Genomic DNA, 8,035 nt, shown 5'->3' on the forward strand with positions numbered 1-8,035 from the left:
ACTGTTTCCCTCGGTTTTAGTTTGTTACCCCGATTATGTTCAAAACAATCATTCCACAAATTAGACACCAATTGAACTCAGGGTGCGGACATATCCTATTTGCAAAAAAGAATATACCGAGTGTTTGCAACTGATACAAACAATTAATCAGGTAACACATGACGTACATTGTCGTATGTTTATGTGTTACATATTTGTTTTTCGTTCATTTTTTTTATGTAAATAAGGACGTAAGTTTTCTCGTTTGAATTTTTTTACATTGTCATTTCGGGGCCTTTTATAGCTGACTATGCGGTATGGGCTTTGCTCGTTTTGAAGTCCGTACAGTAACGTGTAGTTGTTAATTTCTGTCATTTTTTTCTCTTGTGGAGAGTTGTCTCATTGACAATCATACCACATCTTTTTTTTATATGTATGTTAACTCCATGTTTCTATGTTTATTAGTGAACACTCTCTTAAATAAAATTCTGCTGTCTACTAATGTAAGAAAATACATTAATCAATCATTTTTTTTTTATATTATAAAGCATGCATAGCTATTCTGCTATAGTTTAAGTAAAGTTACCATTATTTTATGACTACATTAAAATAATCCTTACTAAAAAAAATCTAAAAATTAACGAAGTCTTAAATTTCATATTAGATTGGATTGGTGATTGGAAGTTTCGTAATAAAAAAAAAACAGGACTAGTACGTTTGTTTTACGCAAAATAGCAAATATTTCCTATCAGTCGTGTTTCATAAAATTAGTACAATATAACTAAAGTTTTAACAATAGATAAACTTCCAACAGGGGTTTCTACAGTGTTACGAATTTTGTGAGCTTCCAGCTGATACCAATATTACTAAAATGTTCATTTTTTTGACAAAGTTAAAGAAAGGCATGGGAAACTATCTTGTTTAAAGTATTATTGATTTTTTGCAAGTTGTTTGACAGAGACGATTTTTTTTCTTATCTAAAAAGAACAATAACAAACAAATACCGAACTCTGAGAAAAATCAAAGCAGAAAGTCCAAAATCAAATGCAAAATCAAAAGCTCTAACATATCAAACAAATCGATAACAACTGTCATATTCCTCAGTTGGTACCGGCATTTACTTATGTAGAAAATGGTGGATTAAACCTGATTTTACCAAGCCGGTTAACATAGTGTTTGCTAGTCTGAAGAAGTCGTTACTAAGTGGTAAAGCTTGACGTGTCTAATTCATTTGTCATTTTGAACAATACAATTTGCTTAAACTAAACTAGTCTGAGGTAAACGATACTTTACAACACACATGTATGTCATATTTTACTGATGTCTTTTCTTTTCTATTGATTTGTTTTTCCATGGTGACCGTCCCAATTATATTGTTCTTAGTTTTCAAGAATCCTGGTTGATTTATTTCTCTCAAAGATTTGCTCCTATTAGCGAGTCATGATCTACGAAAATAAAACAAAATAGAAAAGGAATGTATTTATTCAATCCTTAATGAATTTTTCCCCGTTTGAATGGATTTACACTATTAGTCTTGTATTTTTGGGGGCCCTGTATAGCTTGCTGTTCGGTGTGAGCCAAGGCTCCTCGTTGAAGGCCGTACCTTGACCTATAATGGTTTATTTTTATAAATTGTTAATGAACTTGGATGGAGAGTTGTCTCATTTGCACTCATACCACATCTTCCTATATCTAATGTCATAATCAACTTTTTAGCAGCCAATTTGGTTCAATTTAGTCAACATAAGCTAAGAAACATGGCTAATGAAATATTTGCATCCGATTCCTATGACCACGCATTTAACCCCTAATGGCTGGAGATTCGTTACGCATGAACTAGTCGTGTTCAGGTAGAGATACAAGGGTAAAACAGTTATCAAAAGTACCAGGATTATAAACATAAAACATTTGCTTGACTAATTCGCCTAATTCATTTATATACAGGTAAAAAGAATAATTTACATATTCTTTAATCTATAAAATGAAATTAAACAGACCTAAAAGAGGGACGAAAGATACCAAAGGGAAAGTCAAACTCGTAAATCTAAAACAAACCGACAACGCCATGGCTAAAAATGAAAAAGACAAACAGAAAAACAATAGTACACATGACACAACATAAAAAACTAAAGAATAAACAACACGATCCCCACCAAAAACTAGGGGTGATCTCAGGTGCTCCGGAAGGGTAAGCAGATCCTGCTCCACATGCGACACCCGTCGTGTTGCTTATGTGATTACAAATCTGGTAAATAGTCTTATTCGGTAGGTCAAATTCATGAAAGGGAAGGGGATTGTAGTTAGACGTAAGGAACATATCCGATATTATTTGTGAAACGGTTATTCCATAACGGTCAACCAACTCATGATGGCGTCCGTAAAATTTACGAAGGGATGATTTCAACTTCACCATTTGGAACTCTTGGTTTAATAGCTTCCTTTTGAGCAGTAACCCTCTATCAAGAAAATCATGATAGGAAATGCAAGCACGGGGATATTGTATCAATTGCGAGATATATAGCCCGTATGCAGGTGCTGCTGAAATGTTGCTACTTAGAAATGGAAAGTTCACAATTGGTAAGCTGAAATCATCTCTTTTGTCATAAAGTTTTGTCTTCAACCGACCCTCATTGTCAATTTCTAGATGTAAGTCAAGATATGAAGCCGACTTAACTGTATCTGTAGTATCCTTTATCTCCAATTCGATGGGATAGATGCGATCCACATAGTCACCAAATTTTGAATTGTTTAGTGAAAGAACGTCATCTTTATAGCGGAAAGTAGAGTTAAGGGTATTGCTAACTTCTTATCTTTTTTCCTAAGAAGTTCCTGCATGAAGTAAGCCTCATAATAATAAAGATACAAGTCAGCAAGTAGAGGGGCACAGTTTGTTCCCATTGGGATGCCGACAGTCTGTTGAAAAACACGTCCTCCGAACGTAACAAATATGCTGTCAATCAAGAAATCAAGCATCTTGATAATATCGGTTTCAGAGATTTTTTTGTTTGAATCAGAATGATTCTTTACAAAGTATGATTTATCCCTCCCTAAGACAAGATACTTGTATCTACGATGGCCATTCTTTTTTATGAAGCAAAGTAATACCAACTCTTTTAATTTTTCTTTTAGTTTGGAATGTGGAATACTTGTGTAAAGAGTAGAAAAGTCAAATGTTTTAATACTGTTACAAGATGAAAGAGAGTTAGATTGTATGTACTCTAAAAGATCTTTGGAATTTTTAAGTATCCACATCTGATTCACGCCACCTCTAGAATAGGCAGTTTCACAATAACTTTGAAGCCCGTCTTTGATTGCTGATAAAATAGATGTTAATAATTTAGAACGGGGTTTCGTGGGGCACTTGGAAGACCCAGCAATATACCGTTGTTTGTAAGGACACTTATGTAGTTTAGGTATCCAATACAGTGATTGAAGATCCAGTTCTTCATTTTTGGATGAAATATCAAAGGAACAAAGAACAGACCTATGATTATCCAGGATTTCCTCTTTGGTAAGTGTCGTGAGGGTATATGTTGGGTTTCCAAGTGAATTGTCTATACCTAATTCGTTTATCAAGCAATTAATGTAATGACTTTTACAGACAAAAACGATGTTATTTGGTGCTTTGTCTGCGGGGACAACACCATATTTATCATGGAGGTCAGATAGATGTTTAGCAACATTTGGATCTTTGAAGATTGACGTAGCATGGGCCTTGATTGACCCATTCAGTTTCTAAATTCTTATTTGTATTAACGACCTCACTGCCTTAATCCATTCGGAACTAGCATAAGTGCAATCAGGAGGTTTAGACTTGAAGTCGTCAATATCGAGATCCTGCAAAACGCGTTTGTAATTGAAAATTTTAGTTGCAATAGGTTTGGTATAGGTATAAGAAATTATTGGTACAGACTGGTCTTTGAAATAAGGAGATATTTTCGATTGAACTAATTTATGATGAAGGATATTGACTAGGTTGACGCCCTCGAGACCTTTGTTGGCAAAGGGAAGATTTAGAAAAGATCTTTTCTCTTTTTCATCTTTTCCAATGCGATCTGGCTTGAAAGTCTGTGACTAGCAATATCCAAAATTATAGCTTGTAGTTTGTATTGGTTTGAATGAGGGTTTGTAACAGTGGATTCCAAACATAAATTGAACAGAGAATGAAGTTTTGAAAGGGGTAATGAATAAAGTTTCGTGCGAATGTGATGAATATCTAACGGTAAAGAAATCCAATGTAAGTGTTCACTAAATATTTAGGTCTGTACTTATGTTTAAAATCTAGTGCTTGACCGTCGTCTGTTTTTCGGAGTTTTATTAGATGATTAAATACACACAAATTACCGATACAAAATATCAAGTACATACATTGTGAATTGTTTTGTTTTTGTTTTTGTTTTTACTTTTTATAGCATAGATAACGTTTCAGTGTGTCATAAATCAACTATGGGAATTTACGTCAAATTGTTGAACATTATGCATTTAAGTTGATAGTTTATGCCTCTATAAAATCAGTCCTGAGATTTGTATAATATGGAACTACTTTTAAGTTTCAATTGCTGAACCTAGGGCCAATACTAACTCTGTAGGAACAAAATGTATTCTCGGATAGAGCGATGTGTTTTTTGTTTTGCTGAAAAATTTCAACGCTGTTATTTTATAACGGGGTCGTCTCAAAAATGACATAATAAAACAATTACAATATTGCAAAATGTATAACACTAAACATTTAGGTTGCAGTAGAAAGGTAAATTTGAAATAATACCGTCTTTTTAACAGTAACAGGTGAACCTATTCATATAGGGACGAAAAAAGAACGTCAATTTATTTAACATTTAATCTGATGCTTCACGCCAATTGCAAGTACTACGTACAGGACGACACGCCGTATTCGAACCTCCTCAACAAAGTTCAAAATAAACACATCTTACTTTTGACTAATCCTGTAAGGTGGATGAAAGCATGAGAGACTAGAAGACATTTCAAGTCAGCCAGTTCTTCTCATAAATGTGTAAAAATTAGCCTAAAAATTTGATTTCTTCTGGGGATATACAAAATATCGAAGATGTGAAAATCTAATGAAGGAAGGAAAAATATTTACGCGTACAAAATACAGTTATCATTTGTGTATCTGTAAACCTTTAATCAATGATTACCGAGTTCGAGCATTACGAGGGCTGTAATGGACAATGGAAATTCTCGAAAAAAAAACCCAACCTTGAAAACAAACCACTATACAATAGAAAATCACATTAAAAAATTGCAGGTTAGTTGCACTGTCTAATTATTCACAACCGACTTTCCCTTTTGTGCATTAAAGGAATATTACAAAGTATAAAATTACAAAAAGCGAATACAAAATTATGCAAGACAAATTTTGAATGAGTGACAACGGGAATTTATAAAACTAGATATGGACAATACCCACCCTTCTCCACTGTGTAGGCATGAGTTACTACTACATATGTTAGATTTGGGAAACAGTAATGTTTGCAGATAACTTGAATTTGTTACGCTGTTTATAAGACACAAATGATGCCCCACCTAACCATAGAAAATTATAAATTTAACAATACATGTATGATGATGTAACTGTAGAAGAAGATAGTCTGACAAATCATGATCTCTTTAAGCAGCTAGTACCAAAAAAATTTTACTAAGTCTAACTGCCTGTCAAGTCTAGAATATTTGAAGAAACAAAGACAATAACAATCAAAACCAAGGAGTAAACAAAGACTCACAAAACCAAAGGACAATTTATTATAGATAATAATTAAGAAACAACACGAACTCTACTAAAAACCGGGAGTGAAATCAGGTGCTCCGGAAGGGTAAGCATTTTCTGCACCGTATACGGCACCCGTCGTGTTATTTCTTTGTTCAGTTGGGTAATGATGAAAGGTTATTATGACTGAGGAAGAATATCAGATATGATTTGTTATTAACAAATAATTGCGTCTAGTATGTTTTAATTTGATAAAAGTTTGCTTTCAAAAAGCATATCTTGAGATAAAATGTTTTTATGTGGTTTGTATTTACATCAAGTGTTTCACACGATTGTACTTTCAAAGCATTGCAAAAGAAATTTCAATTGTGGCGCAGTTGCCAATATTTGATAAAATCCTTTTAATGTTGTTTTGAGAAATTGTGATATCCATTTATTCATAATTACGATGAAGTGAAGTGGTTTTCTGTTTCAGCAATGTTTATATCTGAATTTAATCTGGATAGTGTAATTGAAGGGGAGATATTTGAGCTGAAATGTTCAGTGTATTCAGAAGACGTTGACGTGAAATGGTTGAAAAATGATATAGAAATCAAGCAAAATGATAATATATCAATTGAACGTTCTGGTAGACATCACCATTTGACAGTTCATAGTTCAAAATTGAATGATTCTGGTCAATACAGTTTTTTGGCTGGAAATGCGAAAAAGGAAATCAAAGTACTTGTAAAAGGTAACTCACTTAATTATCTATTGGATATTTATATTGTGTAAATCCAATAAGCTGTATTTGCTTACGGAAATAAAGGATTTTTATAATTGTATGAAATGTTTAAAGCAATTAGACCATGCCAAATTTTCAATGTAGAGTGATGAATCAATATAAATTAGGGGTTACCCTGAATATTGTGTACACTGTATGACAGATGTCAAGAAACAGTTAGAATTCTGTCATAAAGTATTACAGTTACTGTTTTTATATCCACATACAATGTTTCGTGATTGAGGTGACTGTAAAATTTCATAAAAATATGTCGGAGGCACAATAACCTTAATTGATACCATAAATAATATCTTTTCGATAGCTGAATATTTGTGTTTTGTTTGCTGTTTCTTTTTTTTTTGTTACGTATGCTATATTATTAACTATAAAGCGTTATTTTGTAACGATATACTATAGAAATTAATTACAACATATTTTTTATGAATTAACGACGAATTTTTCTCAAAGATGTGTTGATGACGTTTTCGTCTTGATTGTGTGATCAATTCAACAATTGTGGTGAAAAAAACCGATAGAATATGTACAAGTGAGCATTTGGAAAGAGGCATATGACAATATAAATACGTTTCTATGGTTGTTTTTTTAAAGATTTGTTCAAACGTCCAATAAAGGATGAAACGATAATGGAAGGCCTAGATATTAGTTTTGAATGTGAAACAGAAAAGACGTATCCTGCAGTATGGTATAAGGATGGTATTGAGGTGAAAGATTCACCAAGGATTAAAATAGAGACGCTAGATAAATTGGTATACAAGTTAACCATTTATAAGACGACCCTTGTAGATAAAGGAATATATGAGATCAGAATGAATAGTATATATAGTGGTGCAGTTCTTCACGTTAAAGGTAATTTAACTTGTTTTCACTTGTAATTTGTATGAAACAAAAGCTAGAAGATTACTGTATCAAATATGCATTAATACATTCATAAACAATTAAAATAACTCTTTACAAATTGTATACGAAATGCGTACCTTCATCAGGCACGCTGAATGCCGACGTTTGAAAGGCAATGATGTTTTAGACTCGAAACAGACGAATGACTGTATGACTAAGTAGGACCTGCAATTATTCACCCAATCCATCAAAGGTCAACTTTGCCTGATTGATGGGGTTTTCTTTTTTATTTTCAGTTTACAAAAGACAAATTAAGAACAATATATTTTATAAACTATGTCATTACTAAAGCACTAACTACTGAGCTGATGACAAATATAAAGAATATTATGTCAAACAAACAATAAATTATATGCAATTTTAAAAATACTGTGAAATTCACATAAATGGTCATGATACATAAGTTATTTTAAAATATCAAAATGTAGTTTGATTGTATTGATTTCATCCATAAGCAAACAGTCAGGTTTCTAGATGTTTTTATTCATGTCTGTTTGTAATACTTTGATTTTAATAACGTTAATATTATAATGGGATAAAAAGTAAAATCACAAAAATACTGAACACAGAGTAAAATCCAATCGGAAAGTCCATATATATAACATATAATGTTTGTGTCGCAATTTAGGGACTGTTTGTCTTGAATTTCA

This window comes from Mytilus trossulus, chromosome 2, assembly GCF_036588685.1.
Source record: "Mytilus trossulus isolate FHL-02 chromosome 2, PNRI_Mtr1.1.1.hap1, whole genome shotgun sequence".
Classification (NCBI taxonomy): domain Eukaryota; kingdom Metazoa; phylum Mollusca; class Bivalvia; order Mytilida; family Mytilidae; genus Mytilus; species Mytilus trossulus.